Here is a 17,771-nt window from a genome sequence, read left to right on the forward strand (position 1 = left end):
ACTCACTTGCTGAAGGATTATGGGTGATCATCTCCCATGCTCAGATGCTGGGTCTCAGGCCTTGGTGTATGGCAGAAATCAGTAATTTTTTTTGGAACTTTGGAAAGTGCCCACACCTGGCACTAGTGAATTTTTTGTCACTTTGAAACACCTATGGACAGTCCTTTGCTTTTCAATATAAGAGTAAGCTTAAGAATGTTTTGCTTCGGGGGTGCCTGGGTGACTCAGTCAGTAGAGTCTGACTTTGGCTCAGGTCATGATCTCATGGCTTGTAAGTTCCAGCCCGCACTGGGCTCTGTGCTGACAGCTCAGAGCCTGGAGCCTGCTTCTGATTCTGTGTCCCTCTCTTGCTCTGCCCCTCCTCCACTTGTGCTGTCTCTCTCTCTCTCTCTCTCTCTCTCTCTCAAGAATAAATAAAACATTAAAAAAAAGAATGTTTTGCTTCATTCTAGGTCAGGCTGTCTGCAGATATAGACCATTTCCTCTGCTGCCTTATTGCCAGTTACATTAAATGCAGTATATGACAAGAGTTTATTAATATTGTACTGTAGTCAACATCTGTTAGTGATAGTGAAAGTCTTTCTACACAATAACCCTCCTCTCTCTTGTCTCTCTCACACCAGCCATGAAGGTTTACAAAGTAAGTGAAGGCTAATTTATTTTTCTTTATCTTTTGTATTTCCTTTGTTATTTCATTATAGTATTGTAATCATTTTTATATGAATATTTTTGAGTTTTGGAATGAATCATTTGAGTTCCTTTTATTTCTTAAGGGGAAATTCGCTTTGATATACAAGTGCTTTCGATTACAAGCACGTTTCTGGGACAAATTATGTTGGCAAACCAAGGTTTTACTGTGAGGAGTCCGTCCTCACAATCCCAGGGCAGCTCTTCCTGCCAAAGGGTTCTGTCCCTGTGCTTTAATAAAATCACCTCTTTGCACTGAAGATGTCTCAAGAATTCTTTCTTGGCCATCGACTCCAGACCGACCACCACTCCAAACACCACATCAACAGAAATTAATGATTGGTCTATTGCTGGTAGATGGAGTAGGTGGTGGACACCTACATGTCTGATAAAACAGAGAATATTGGGTCGAATTCAGACGCTGTAAACATCAGAGGCTAATGTGACACTGTATTTGATCTCTTTACCGATGATATTTCCTCTGCCCTCACAACTACCTGGAAATGAATGTGTTATTATTTTACACTGACTATACAGATAAGGAATTTGAGATCTCCCAAAGTCAAATATCTCCCTCCAAATACCTGAGCTGGTAAGCGGCAGGACTTGAAATTGTTCCCACAGCTGTCTGACTTTGAACCCCATGTTTTTTTTTATCCCAGATCATTTTGAAAGATCTTTAGGAAGAAATGATTTCCTATTTTTAAGAATTTATTAAAGTGGGGGGTAAGAGCAAGTCAGGTGTCCACAGTGCAAGTGTAAGTCTTGTCACAGAGGTTCAAAAACAGAGCTACCTGGGTAGCTGCTTGGGCCATAACCTGTGCTCTGGAAGAAAGGCTTTTATGACTGTGAGGCCAATTTGGCAATTAAGATACTTTGAAAATAGGGGCACCTGGGTGGCTAAGTCGGTTTATGTGTCCAACTCTTGGATTTCAGCTGGGTCATGATCTCAAAGTTTCAGTGAGTTTAAACCCTACACTGGGCTCTGCCCTGTCAGCGCTTAGCCTGCTTGGGATTCTCTCTTTCTGCCTCTCTCTGCCCTCCCCCACTTGTACTGTCTCTGTCTCAAAATAAACTTAAAAATGTTTAAAAATTAAAAAAAATAAAAAATACATTGAAAATGGAAGATTGATGGTTTACAGGTGATTATGGGGTGGTGATCAGATTGATTAGTTAGTGGCCTGTGTAGGTTGGATCTAAACCTCACCTGTATACTTTCTATAAATTTGTGGGAAGAACCCTGTTTTGATCTTGTGAGGAAAAACCAAGAGTAAAGGCTGGAGTAAAAGATGATCAATTCTCCTGGCAAGTATGGGTGAGTATGGAGATATAGGAACAATAACTGTGCCTTCTCTATATTTAAAGACAAACTCAGTGTCTCTCTGAGCTCTAGAACTTATTATAAATTGTAACAATGTGCCTACTTTAATGTGTCTTTGTGAATATGTCAACTTATGATTCTGTAGTGATTCAGACGTACCAGATTTTACTCCCATATTCCCTGCATAGAGTAGACCATTTGAAACAGAAGCATATAAATTACACACACACACACACACACACACACACACACACACACACACACACACAGACACATACAAACACAAACACAGACTTAAGGATTTGGAAGAAAATTCTTTCTAACAGCATTACGACAGAATCTGAAAGGCCACTTTGTCTCATAGTACTAATAACATACCTGCTCAGGTTGTCCTGTCCTCTGTTCCAGACAACTAATTTTAGATGACATAACCTAAGAACTTTTTAGATGATGGAACCTAAGTCTTGGGAGAAATAGTATCAGTTGATTTTTCTTTGCCCCTTTTAACAGAAGAGTGGGTATGTGATATTCTGCAAAGTTAATTTAAGCTATTTATCAGTGATGTCCCCCATTCTAACCGGAAATTCTTAATATCATTAGTTCCTTCCTTCCTTTCTGATTTTCCTTCCTACCATTTTTCATCCTGTCTCATTTTTTTTTCTAAATAATATTATCATTATGGGAGCCTTTGGCCCAGGATCAAAGTTGGGAGTGGTAATACTTTCCATTTTCTTTTTTGTAATTTTCTGATTTCTTAATAAATGGCTTAGGAACCTTAGAGTGTTGAACAGGAAATTAGTATTATGAACATAAAATAAACATTTAGAAAAAAAAAAAAACCAAGTACCTGGATAAATCACAGGTGATCATTTAGGGAATTGAATACTGAACAGTTTTCCTGGAAATGTTTTTCTCTCCCTGATAAAATGAGCATTTTAAAGATGTTTTCTGAAAATCATGATAAATTTTTATTTCTGGAGCCTATCCATATTTCCATAATTGCAGCCACACACACACACACACACACACACACACACACACACACACACGTATGAACCCTCTCCTAAGTTAAATATACATATGTATATTATTAATATCAGTAGAAGGAGGTACAGGAAGCATGTTTCCCATGTGTTCTATCACAGAATGTTTGAATATTATACAACAATCACTTCTTTCCTCCATCAAGAAAGCCTTCTAGAGAGATGGGATAAAAAAAAAAACAGTTAAACTGTGAAAGTCATTCACTTTGAAACTTGATTCCATGTAGTTTAAAAATGCCTACCAAGTTTATATCTTAATATATATCAGTATATATATTTTGATATATTGTAACAGTAGTATGGGAAAATGAAGAGCCATCTTTCAGTAATATTTTTAGGATGTTTAGTTAGAAGAATTTCTTATTTTCAACACATAGAAAATACCCTTGGCCAGTTCTAGATAAAACTTTTTAACATTTGGTCTCAGTTGCACATGATCTAAGGAACAAAAACCAGTTACTTTATGGCTTAATACAAGTATTACAGCTTTATTTTCTCTCCAAACTAGATTACTATGGTATTGCCATTTTTATGTAACTTTTTAAAAGAAATGATCAAGAGTATGATTTCTTCTTTATTTCTATTCTGCATTTTCATTTATTTACTTTTTAAGATGGCTCATTACAATGACAACTTTTTAAAAAAATTAAAGAGCTATGGATGGCTAGAGACATGAGTATATGACTTGGAAATATTATGAGGGATCTTGAACCTTGGCTGTGCTTTATTGATTTAGTCACAAGGCACTGAAGCACATAGTACCCTTTGTACTGTAAGAAGTTGAAAAGCTTTTCCTGTGCAGCTAAGGTTGCAACTTTACCCCCAATCAATATTTAGTTAGCAGCTCACAGAAATGGTGGTAAACTTCGTTCTACACCAGTATTTTAGGTAATAAAATATTAAATCATTTCTTGAAATATAACAAGATTTCTGCTTGAGATTTAATGTGACAAGATAGTATTTTATACTGTTTTTATTAGCAGTATAACAAATGGTGAGTAATAAATTCAGATATAGTGCAGGCACGCTCAGACTGTCAGAAGTACTGGGGTGGCTTTTTCTGGCTATTAGAGCACAAAACCAGTAGGTAGAATACACAGAGAAATTGTTTTTGTTCTTGGGCTTGACAACAAATGACAAATATTTTAGGGTATTACTTCATAATTATTTTTTGTGTGGTATTATTACTACTCATATAAATCACATATTCCAGGATATTCAATTATAACATAAAATACATATAAATGATTTTCAGTTTCTATAGAAATTAGATATTTTCTAATATTCTCACATGCCATTATTTAACTGTAGATACTTTGGGGAGAGAGACACCTTATTATACATCCTCTTATTTTTCATGGTACCTAGAAAATATTATGTATTTGTATTGAATGACTAGCAAATATTTGGTACTTAACTATTAGCTGAAAACATGGGAAGCAGAGAACTTCTAACGATGGTGGAATTAGATCTGTATTAGGATTCTATAATTGCCACTCACTGGTTATGTATGTTTGAGTAAGTTGCTTAAAGCCGCTGGATCCTCAGTTCTCTCATCCATAAAATCAGGCAAGATTTTTTGAATGTACACTTAAATACTAGCAGTATTTTCCACAAAGATGGTAAAATGGCCAGGTTTAAATTCGTTCCATTTCAAGACACCTTAAAATGAGAACAAATAAAATGGGGGAGTAGGAAAAGGTACTGTTACAAATCTTGTATTCTGGATTATTATGTGTGCATCCTTGGCTATTGAAAGGAAAGTGCACTGAGATATGAAAACTACTGCAAAATGTACCCCCCTCCCCCCCCCCCAAAAAAAAAAGATAACCACACACATTTTATACTCTTGTAGGCTGAATCTCAGAAGTAGTCATTTATCTTCAGGACACATATTTGCGTATTCTGATCTAGATAACTTAGATTAAAAAATCTTAGAGAAACTAGAATAATTGGTGCTGCTTATAGTAAAAGCCCTCTCCCCAACCGGCAATTGAATGTTACAGAATAATGATTCTATGTACAATTCACACCAATGGAAACCTGCCACTTTTCACCCAGAGCTAGCAGTTAACCCTCTATTGCTCATTTTAAATATTGTATTAGTTTCTGCAATTAAATGAATATTTATTGGCCCCCATTTATATATTGAAATCCTAACCCCCAATGTGATGGCATTAGGAGGTAATGTTTTGGGAGGTGACTAGGTTATGAGGGTGGAGCTCTCATAAATGCAGTTAGTCCCGTTATAAAAGAGACCCCTTTGCAACATGGAAAAGGATGGATCCTCACCCAAATCCAACCATGCTGGCACCAGACCTTGGACTTTCAAACTCTGAAACAATGAGAAATAAATTTTCGTTGGTTATAAGCTACTCAGTCTATGGTATTTTGTTATGGAGCCCAAACTAATTACTCCTTTTTCTAGGAAGGCTATGACAAATTACCATAAACTGAGTTGGTTAAAACAGTAGAAATTAATTTTCCTCCACTTCTGGGTCCAAAAGTCTGAAATCAAAGTACCAGCAGTTCTATGCTTTCTTCAAAGACTCTAGAGGAGAATCTTTGCTTGATTCTTGCAGCTTGTGGTGGCTTCAGGTGTTCATGGACTTGTGGCTGCTTAACTCACATGCCTGCCTCTCTTTGCATGAGTTTTTCCTCCTCTGTATGTCTCAAGTTTCCCTTTCCTTTTTCTTCTAAGAACACCATTCACACTACTTAGGGCCCACCTGGATAATCTGGAATGATTATCTCAAAATCCTTAATTACATCTGTAGTGAAAGATGAATGAAAATAGAAATAGGATGACATAATATGCTTTTCTTAAGTTTTTAAGTTTAAATTCCAGTATAGTTAACATACAGTGTTATATAAGTTTCAAGTGTACAATGTAGTGATTCAACAATTCTAAATATTACTGAGTGTTCGTCATGAGAAGCGTATTCTTAATCCCCATCACCTATTTTACCCATCCCCCAACCTACCTACCCCTGGTAGCCATCATTTTATTCTCTATACTTAAGAGTCTGTTTTCTTGGTTTGTTTCTGTCTTTTTCTTTTGTTCAGTTGTTTGGTTTCTTAAACTCTACATATGAGTAAAATCATACAGTATTTGTCTCTGACAGATTCAACTTAGCATAATACTCTTTAACTCCATCCCTGTTGTTGCAAATGGCAAGATTTCATTATTTTTAAAGGCTGAATAATATTCTTGCGTGTGTACACATGTGAGCATGTGTCCATGAATTCATCTATGGATGGATGCTTGGGATGCCTCCATAATTTAGCTATTGTAAATAGTGCTGCAGTAACATAGGGATGCATATATCCTTTCAAATTAGTGTTCTTATATTCTTTGAATAGTACTTAGTAGTATGATTACTGTATCATAGAGTAGTTGTATGTTTAAATTTTTGAGGAAGCTACATTCTGTTTTCCACAGTGGCTGCACCAGCTTGCAATCCCACCCAGAGTAGAAGAGGGTTCCGTTTTCTCCACTTCATCACCAACACTAGCTGTTATTTGTATTTTTGATTTTAGCCATTCTGACAGGTGTGAGGTGATGGGTCATTGTAGTTTAGATTTACATTTCCCAGATAATGAATGCTGTATCCTATATCTGTTAGCCATGTAGATGTCTTCTGTGGAGAAATGTCTGTTCATGTCTTTTGCCTATTTTTTTTATTGGATTATTTGTTTTTTGGGTGTTGAGTTGTATCAGTTCTTTATATATTTTGGATACTAACCCTTTCTTAGCTATGTCATTTGTAAATATTTTCTTCCATTCTGTAGGTTGTCTTTTAGTTTTGTTGATTGTTTCTTTCACTGAACAGAAGCTTTTTATTTTTTATTATTTTATTATTATTTTTTAATGTTTATTATTATTATTATTTTTTGAGAGAGAGATGGAGACAGAATGCGGGTGGGTTAGGGGCAGAGAGAGAGGGAGACACAGAATCTGAAGCAGGCTCCAGGCTCCTAGCTGTCAGCACAGATCCTGATGTGGGGCTCGAACTCAAGAGTGGTGAGATCATGATCTGAGCTGAAGTCAGACGCTCAACTGACTGAGCCACCCAGGTGCCCCAACTTTTTATTTTGATGTAATCCCAATACATCAAATCCCAGTTTTTGCTTTCATTTCCCTTGCCTCAGGAGACATATCTAGAAAACTGTTGCTATGGCCAATGTCAGAGAAATTACTGCCTGTGCTCTCTCCTAGGATTTTTATGGTTTCATATATCACAGTTAGGCCTTTAATCCATTTTGAATTTATTTGGTATATGGTATAATAAAGTGGTACAGTTTTATTCTTTTCTACATACCTGTCCAGTTTTTCTGACACCATTTGATTTTTTTCCTATTTCATATTTTTGCTTCTCTTGTCAAAGATTAACTGACCATATAATTGTGGGTTTGTTTCTGAGATTTCTATCTTATTCTATTGATATGTATGTCTATAACCATACTGTTTTCATTAGTATAGCTTTGCACTTTAACTTGAAATCTGGAATTGTGGTATCTCCAGTTTTGTTTTTCCTTTTCAAGATTGTTTTTGGCTATTCATGGATTTACTTTTAGGATTATTGGTTCTAGTTTTGTGAAAAATGCTTTTTGTATTTTGATAGGAATTGCATGAAATGTGTAGATTGCGTTGAGTAGTATGAACATTTTAACAATATTTGTTCTTCGAATCTGTGACCATGGAAATTCTTCCCATTTATCTGTGTCATCTTCAATTTATTTTGTCAATATTTTATAGTTTTCTGAGCACAGATCTTTTGCCTCTTTGGTTAACTTTATTCCTAGGTGTTTTATTCTTTTTGGTGCAATTGTAAATGGGATTGCTTTCTTAGTATCTCCTTCTGTTGTTTCGCTTTTAGCGTGCAGAAATGCAACAGAGTTTTGTATATCGATTTTGTATCCTATGATCTTACTGACTTCATTTATCTCTTCTTGTGGTTTTTTGGTGGAAATTCAGGGTTTTCCATACATAGCATTATGTTATCTACAAATAATGAAAGTTTTACTTCTTCCTTACCTATTTGGAATTCTTTTATTCCTGTTTGTTGTCTGCCTGCTGTAGTTAGGACTTCCAGTACTAGATTGAATAAAAGTGGTGAGAATGGATCTCCTGGTCTTTTCCTGATCTTCGGGGAAAAGCTCTCAGCTTTTCACCTTTGAGTATGATGGTCACAGTGGATTTTTCATATATGCCCTTTATTATGTTGTGGTATGTTCTCTCTAAACCTGCGTTGCGAGGTGTTTTTATCATCAATAGTTATTGTACTGTGTCAAATGCTTTTTCTGCATCTATTGAAATAATCGTGTGGTTCTTAGGCTTCTCTTCTGGATGTGTATTACATTTATTGATTTGCCAAATACTGAACCACTCTTCATCCTGACACTAAATCGTACTTGATAGTGGTGAATGATTTTTTTAAAATCTATTGTTGGATTCAGTTTGCTAATATTTGTTGAAGTATCATGTTCATCAGAGGTCATACCCTGCAGGTCTCTTTTTTGTGTAGTTTTTTTATCTGGCTTTGTTATCAGAGTAATGCAGGCCTTATAGAAGGAATTTGGAAGATTTCCTTCCTTTTCTGTTTTTGGAATAGTTTGAGAAGAATAGGTCTTAACTCTTCTTTAAATGTTTGATACAGTTTGCCTGTAAAGCTGTCTGGTCCTAGACTTTTGTTTGTTGGGTGTTTTTTGATTAGCTCAATTTCATTGCTGTAATCAGTCTGTTCACATTTTCTATTTCTTTCTGATTGAATTTTGAGGTTTTCTGTTTCCAGGGAATTTATCCATTTCTTATAGGTGGTCCAGTTTCTTGGCATATAATTTTTCATTATACTCTCTTAAAAGTGTTTACATTTCTGTGATGTTGGTTGTTATTTCTACTCTTTCATTTCTGACTTTATTTGAGTCCTCTCTCTCCTTTTTTTGATGAGTTTGGTTGAAGGTTTATCAATTTTGTTGATCTTTTCAGAGAAACACCTCCAGGTTTTTTTGATCTGTTCCATTCTTTTGTTAGTCTCTATTTTGTTTATTTATGCTCTAATCTTTATTATTTCCTTTGTTATGCTTGTTTGGTGTTTCATTTGTGCTTTCTCTAGCTTCTTTAGGTGTAAGGTTTAGGTTATTTATTTGAAAATTTTCTTGTACTTGAGATAGCCTGTATTGCTATAGACCTCCTTCTAGAACAACTTTTGTCGTATCCCAAAGGTTTTGGACCATTGTATTTTCATTTTCATTTGTCTCCATATAGCTTTTGATTTCCTCTTTGACGTTTTGGTTGACCCAGTCATTGTTAAATAGCATGTTTAACCTCCATGTATTTGTAGGCTTTCTTGATTTTTTTCTTGTGATTGATTTCTAGTTTCATAGCCTTGTGATCAGAAAAGATACATGGAATGACTTTGATCTTTTTTGAATTTGTTGAGACTTGTTTTCTAGCCTAATATGTGATCTCTTTTGGAGAATGTTTCATGTGATCTTGAGAAAAGTGTATATTCTCTTTTAGGATGGAATGAATGTTCTGAATATATGTTTTAATAAATCTGGTCCTATGTGTCACTCAAAGTGTCTCTTTCCTTATTGATTTTATGTTTGGATGATCTACCCACTGAAGTAGTGGAATGTTACAGTCCCATACTGTTAATGTATTACTATTGATTGGTTCCTTTGTATTTGTTACTAACTGCTTCAAGTATTTGGGTGTTCCCATGTTGTGTGCAGAAATACTTATAATTGTTATATTTTCTTGTTAGATTATCTCCTGAATGATTATATGGTGTTCTCCTTTGTCTCTTGTTATAATCTTTGTTTTAAAATCTATTCTGTATGATATAGCATAATAAATGCGTCTCCATACCTTCACTTCCAATCTGCTTGTGTCTTTATGTCTGAAATGGGTCTCTTGTTGGCGGCATAAGATGGATCTTTTATCCATTTCTTTACCCGCTGTCTTTTGACTGGAGCATTTAGTCCATTTACCTTCAAAGTAATTATTGATACATATGCATTTACTGCCATTTTGTTACTTGTTTTATGGTTGTTTTTCTCTGTTCCTTTCTTCTCTTGCTATCTGCTGTCTCTCTTTATGTCATTGTCTACATAGGAATTGATGAAGACTGTATGAAGCTATTACTAGATTAATAAGTAAATTAAGCTAGATTTAAGAATCAATATACATACATCAAATACATATTATAAATAAAACAAATAGAAAATAAAATAGAATTTTTGAGGGGGGAATAATTATAAGAAAACAAAGAAGATTCAAATACATAGAGAGGGGAGCCTGACTGGCTCAGTCACTAAAGCATGCGGTCATTGATCTTGGGGTCCTGAGTTCAAGTCCCATGTTGAGCACAGAACTTACTTAAAAAATTGGATGGGTGGGTGGATGGATGGATGGAAAGATATACCATGCTCTTGGAATCAAAGACAAAATGCTGTTAAGATCTTAATAGGTCAGTTTCTTCCCACATTGATCTATAAATTTAACACATTCCCAGTTATAAACTCATCTAACTTTTAAAAGTGAAAATTGATACATAGTTCTAAAATCTATATTTATATTACTTTCTTAAAATTTACCTTTATACGGACATTGTATAGCAAAATATAACTAAAGAAAAAAAAAGAAGAATGTAGGAGGATTTACATAAGACTTTAAGATTACTGAAAAGTTGTATTTAAGAAAATAGGCACTATTTTAAGAAAATAAAATGGATCACTAGAACACAATACAATTCAAGAAACAAACACATATATGGCTAATTCATTTCAAATACGATGTCAAAATAATTCTGTGGAACAAATATTTTCAATAAATAGTGCTGGAACAACTGGATATCCTTTTGGGTGGGGAAATAAACCTGGATATTTTACGTGTATGCAAAATTAAATTTGAAATGTATCACAGACTTAAATATAAGTACTACACTGTAAAGATTCCAGAAAAAAATATAAGTAAAAAGATTTATGAAACTGGTCACAGAAAGCAACTATAAAAGACAAATGGTAAGTTCAACTTTACTAAAATCAAAATCTGATGCTCAGAAAGCATTATTAATGAAATAAGCTGATATAAACACAAACAGGGATAAAACATTGTCAAAATACATACTTAACAAAAGACTAATATCTAGAATACATAAAGACCCGATAAGCTTCTCCCAAAAAAGACAAAGAACACAATAAAATTATACAGATTATTTGAAAACAAACTTTGCAAAGAAAATACATGTACATAATGTATGGTACATGTTAAAACATCTGTTATAACACTGTGGATACATCACATAGGTGAAAGTAAGTAGATACGAAGAGTAATCTCATTGATGTAAATAAAGCCTGTATAGCTGGTGAGAATGAGTTAACAGTTTGAATGTAAGACGGTATCCCTGCCATAACTCTTTGAGAGAGAATTCCAAGACCTTATTATTCTGAAGGACAAGACTCCAGCAAAAATCTGTTGTGAGTCTATATATAGCAACTATTTTGTACATGCTTTGTATTCAGAGTTTGTAGCTTTATTGGGCCATGTGGTCTTTTCAAAACATTTAATTATACATGACTGTATATTAGAAAGATGGCATTTTCTGGCTGAAGCCCACCCTCGATCATGTGGCCTAAGTTGAGTTAACTGGCTTGTTTCCCCTGAGTTTTGAAACTCCAAGGAGGGAATAAAAGATACAAGAACAGAAGCTCTTCTAGGTGGTGGTGGCGTAGAGAAGAATGCAGCTTGTCGACAGTGTGTTAAAGGTAGTAACTTTACCAACATCATTCTTAACACACTTCCTATGTTGATTCTTGGCTTTCCGTTTCGTACCTTATTTCCCCTATTTCTCAAAGCTGGTTCTCCAGTTTTTCTATAATCCAGTCTGCTATGCCTTAGCGTTTTAACGAACGTTTTTTCTCCTTGAGTTACCCATAGTAATTGCTTTGAGTTTCTGCTTTTTACAATCAAATTTTCAAGGTTGCTATTACCTCCTGATGGCATGCTTATACAAATCTCAATACAGTTGAGCATATAAATTTTAAGAAATACACTAACTGAATGGACATGGTTACTTCTGAAATCTCTATTCATAGAAATTTTTAAATGGTTGTTTGCCCATAACTGCAGTTGGAGAATCTAACTGTTATGAGGGTGCTTCTCCCTGTGTTTGCTGGGTGCCCTCTGCATGAGAATCAAGGGGTTCCGGGTGCAGGGGAAAAGCTTGGTAGTTGTTGTGCATGCCTTCTCCTGGGTCCCTCAACAGGTTTACAGAATCAGAATTTTTAACAACTACCCAGGTGCATGTCAAAAGTTGAATTCTACTGCAATACACAGTAAAACCTTGGTTTGTGAGCATAATTCATTCTGGAAACATGCTTGTGATCCAAAGCACTTGTATATTAAAGCAAATTTCCCCATAAGAAATAATGAAACTTGGATGATCTGTTCCACAACCCAAAAATATTCATATAAAAATGATTACAATACTGTAATATAATACAAAATAATGAAATATAAAGAAAAATATACAAATTAACCTGTAGTTACCTTTGAAAACCTTCGTGGCTGGTGTGAGGGAGACAAGAGAGAGGAGGGTTATTGTATAGGACAACTTTCACTACCACTAATGGGACCACTGCTATCTCTTGGCTCAATGGAATCTTTTTCTGCATGGGGGCCATTGTATACACTTGCATGAATGTTGACTACAGTACAATATTAATAAACTCTTGTCATATACTGTATTTAATGTAACTGGCAATAAGGCATCAGGGGAAGGGGTCTTTATCTGTAGGCAGCCTGTCCTAGAATGAAGCAAAGCATTCCTAAGCTTACTCTTGTATGGAAGTGCAAAGGACTACCCATAGATGCTTTAAAGTTACAAAAAATACACTAATGCCAATGGTGAGAACCTTCCAACGTTCTGAAAAATCACTGATTCCTACCAAACACCGTGGCCTGAGACTGAATATCCAAGCATAAGAGACAATCACCCACGATCCCTGAGAGACAGAGAAAGGGAGAAAAGAATCATTGGCTCACTTGTGATCATGTGACATTCGACATCACGTACTACTCATATTGCAAGGTTTCACTCATTTGTCAAGTTAAAATTTATTAGAAGTGTTTGCTCATCTTGTGGAACACTTGCAGAACAAGTTACTCCCAATCCAAGGTTTTACCATATATGAATTTATTAACTTTGATTTCAAAGTGAATTCTGATAACTTTATTAGATTCTTAGTACAGATGTGAATAGAAGCCTCTTTAATTTTTGGAAACTTTTTTTTTAATCTGCCCAGAAAATGTGCTGTTTGAGTGACCTACTATATCTCAACTGCTTTATACTCATATTTGTGAAAAAAATAATACAATTTAAGGTCTTTACAACCAGGCAGTGTGAACTAGTTAAGGATTAGGAGATAGCAAGAGTGGACTAAAGGTTCCTGAATCACTGTCTTAATGAGTGGGTTTCTGCAGAGGAAGGCTGACCAGCTGTTTTCCATCTCCACTGACGTTAGTGAAAATAAATACAAGTAGACTGTTCTTGGACTAGATGTTAGAAGCTAGGGGAAGGTGGGTAGAGGAAAGAGAAAATGCCTTACCCAAATAGCTTTAAATGTGGGAAAGAACACTAACATGAATTCTGAAGTACATTTCTGACTAAAGAACAATTGAGATGGCTTAAATTTTCTCCTTGGTTTCCTTTCAGCCCTCGGAGCACAGAATTGAGGATCTAAGAGGAACATCCAACTTCTTAGCAGCCAAAGAAACTATATTAAGGAGTGCATTTACTCTTAAATTGTTACTGAATTTAAAGGAAGCTGATGAATGACTGGCAAAAGGAGGCTGTCTCATGATGTTCTGAAAGCAAAACCAGTTAAGAGGGTCAGCAGATCTCTAATTATAATGGAGCAGCTAACACCACTATAATTAAAGCTGCATCAGCATTTCCATTGCAAACTAATGTTTATCATGGGTTGAAACTCAGCTGTAAAGATTCAATCTTGGCTGAAAGTTGGCAAATAGGGCTCAGGAACTCAGCAGGGAAGGGGACAGAGACGGGAGAGTTTAAAAAATTTATTTACTGAACTGTCAAACACAAAATATAGCCATTAAGATCTGTTGAGGAAATAATAAATAATACATTCCCTCAAAATTAGTATGCATAGCAAACCCTGGGTGCCATAGCCATGGTGAAAAAAAAAAGCATTTAAGTTATACAGATCTGAAAACAAACAAACAAGATACAACTTGAACTGAAGGATGAGTTTTTAATCCTGTGAGTCGTGTCTATTTTACAGAGAATATTTAGATGTTGCTATAAACATATTTAGTGTTCTTAAATATTTATTTGCCCAAGAAATTTAGATGACTCCAGTGAAGCTGCAAAATGTACACCAGCACAGTGGGTTAGTTACAAAGGATGTTATATCACTTTTTTCCTCCGATTCCTTTGATAGATAACTTTAATCTAAATTTCCTCATTTCTATGAATGTTAGCACTTTTTTTCACACATGACTTTCTGTATGTTTCTTAATAATTGTACACTGATTTACTGTGATATGCAATCTTTATTTTATACATACTCCATTTTTGAACTTAAAGGTGCAGTTAACACATTATGAAAGAAAATCATAAGACATTAAGGACCTACTATGCACCAGACATATGTCTAGGGGCTTACTTTCAACTTTATAATGATTCTACTTTGAATTATTTTTTTAATTGTTTTTAATGTTTGTTTGTTTTTGAGAGTTAGAGAGACAGAACGTGAGTGGGGGGAGAGGCAGAGAGTGAGAAAGAGACATAGAATCTGAAACAGGATCCAGGCTCTGAATAGTCAGCACAGAACCCAATGCAGGGCTCAAACTCATGAACTGCAGGATCATGACCTGAGCCTAAGTCAGATGCTTAACTGACTGAGCCACCAAGGTGCCCAAACTTTGAATAATAATTATTTTTTTAAATTTTTTAAAAAAGTTTATTTACTTTTGAGAGAGAAAGAAAGAGAGTGAACAGGGGAGGGGCGGAGAGGGAGAGAGAGAAACCCAGGCAGGTTCCACACTGTCAGTGCAGAGCCCGATGTGGGGCTTGAACTCATGAACCATGAGATCATGACCTAAGCCGAAATCAAGAGTCAGCCGCTTAACTGACTGAGCCACCTACATATCCCTGAACTATTTTTATTTTTGAATACTATATTTACATTAAAACATTTATATTTTTATTGTTTTAATTTATATTACTTTGTATTATTACTTTTATTTTTATTTTGCACAATAGAAGCTGAATGCTTTGTTTTTATGGTAACACTACTTAGGTAAGATCCTGTTTTCTTATTCTTGTCTAATCTTTAAATTTTTATTTAACGTTTATTTATTTTTGAGACAGAGAGAGACAGAGCATGAACAGGGGAGGGGCAGAGAGAGAGGGAGACACAGAATCTGAAACAGGCTCCAGGCTCTGAGCTGTCAGCACAGAGCCCGATGCGGGGCTCCAACTCACGGACGGTGAGATCATGAACTGAGCCAAAGTCGGATGCTTAACCGACCGAGGCACCCAGGCGCCCCAATTCTTGTCTAATCTATCACTTTATTATGGTCAAGATTATAAAGCCTAGTAAGAAAATCTCAATTGAAAAGTTGTTTTGGATAAATTTTATATCATGAAAAATAAACTGAACATTCAATATATATGGACAAATATCTAGAAGGATAATTACCAAACTGATAAATGTGATTAGCAACAGGAGACAAGTATATGAGAACCCAGATTAAGGATGATAGTAAGGTGACTTTAAACTTAACAGTTACATTTTGAATTTTTATGGAGAAACACATTTTTGTACTCGTGTTTTTCAATAAATTTAAACAATAAAAATGGAAAGAAAAACATATTCTAGCAAATCTGGCAAGTAAATAAATGAATGGAAGATATTAAGTTCAGTTGTACACATGAGAGTAATATCTCCTTTCATCTGAACCTGCATTTATGGTTCAAATGACTGTTAAATATATGTTAACTCAGGATGAATATGAAAACCTATTACAGACTAAAAACAGTCTAATAATAAAGTGAAAGTGTTCCCAAACTAAACCAAAAATATTTTATATTTTGCTTGGACCCTGCCAATAAACTTCCTTGATAGATGGGTGGTTTATTGCAATTAAGAGAGAAAAGATTGTAGTAGATAATGGATTGATACATCTTGTGGTTCTTTTCTAATGCACCAAGCCCCTCATATGTGTTGCAAACTGTGTTTGAGTCAGCTCCATTTCTCAGGCAGTTATTCCATTAACAAACTCTTTGAGATGCTGACCTAAGTAGCTACTCTCACTGCCTGTAAGCTACCAGCAGGAAGAAAGTGGCGGTTATTAAAAGTCAGATAAGAAAAAGTAAAAAGTAGATTTCAGAGGCTGTGGACATAGGCAGGGGGTCTTTGAAGTAGGTCCAAGCCCACTTGGCCTGAATCGAGCGGCTATTACTCTACAAAAGCTTTCTGAGAGAGGAAAGTTGACATTCATATTCTAGTTTAGACAGAGAAGTCAAGAATTTAGCCAAACAAAATGCAGAAAATCAAGAACAAGAATTTGAAAACCTGAAAGAAACCATGGTGGAAAGAGGGGAGAAATGTATATGAAAAGCTCAAAGTAAAACATAATCAAGTCAGACTTCTTGAAGCTCCTGACTTCTCATTCACTGAGTCCTTTATCCAGTTGATGGGTGTATTGAGCACCTAATCCATATCCTTTTTGTTACTGGCCTAAGGATATGAAAATAAGTGAGCCATTATGTGATTTTCCTATTTATGATCCTTTGAAACCCATGTTCTCACTTTAGATCACAACTTCCTGCTGAAAGCTAGTTCGATTCAGGGCTGATCAAAGTTGAAAGTTGTTTTAGGATTATCTTCTCCTTTTAGTGCTTTACTCTCACTTTGAATATTTTTTTTCCTTCTTCAGATACTCAGTTTCCAATTCCATAAATGTTTTATGCCAATATGTACAGAAAAAAGGTGTTCTCCTAAGATAGACTCAACCTATTAAAGGGTAAACAAAGCAGTTTATATGGAAGGAATCAATATTAAAGACAAACAACAAAAAAGGAATAACTTAAAATGGAATTGAGTAAGTTAGAAAATAAAATGGAATGCGTTTCTAACAGTATAGATTAGCATATATTGCATTAGTGTATATTTTGTATATTATATATATATATATATATTCAGTTTTTATATAAATTCATTTATGCGAAAGACACTTTGTTCCTTATGGTTATTTATATTTTATTTCATTTCTATTTGTTTGTAGAATGTTATTTACATCAGTAGTAGATTATAGGAAGGCGTGATGGTTATTTTCACTTTTTAACAAATACCGAGAAAGTACTGCCCATTTTTGCCCATGCATAAGGTCCTGATCTCATCGCTTTTATTAGGAATAGCCCAGTAATTTCTGTGAGACTTTGTTTATCTCAGGTAGATAAAAGTAGGAATATTTTCTGACTATTTTTAGTGGGGAAGAACCATTAAAATGTATAATAAGATTGCCTGGTTCTTCTATCTTCCTAGGGTTTTGTAGCTTTGATTAAGTCAAGACATATCAAACACTGATAAAGGACCATGGGATATTTTTATTTTGGAGGAGAGTAGGATGTTTGATTTCTGTAGAAATATGAGTGAAGTTAATAAATTTCAGTGATATTTTG

Source organism: Panthera tigris, chromosome A1, assembly GCF_018350195.1.
Source record: "Panthera tigris isolate Pti1 chromosome A1, P.tigris_Pti1_mat1.1, whole genome shotgun sequence".
NCBI lineage: Eukaryota > Metazoa > Chordata > Mammalia > Carnivora > Felidae > Panthera > Panthera tigris.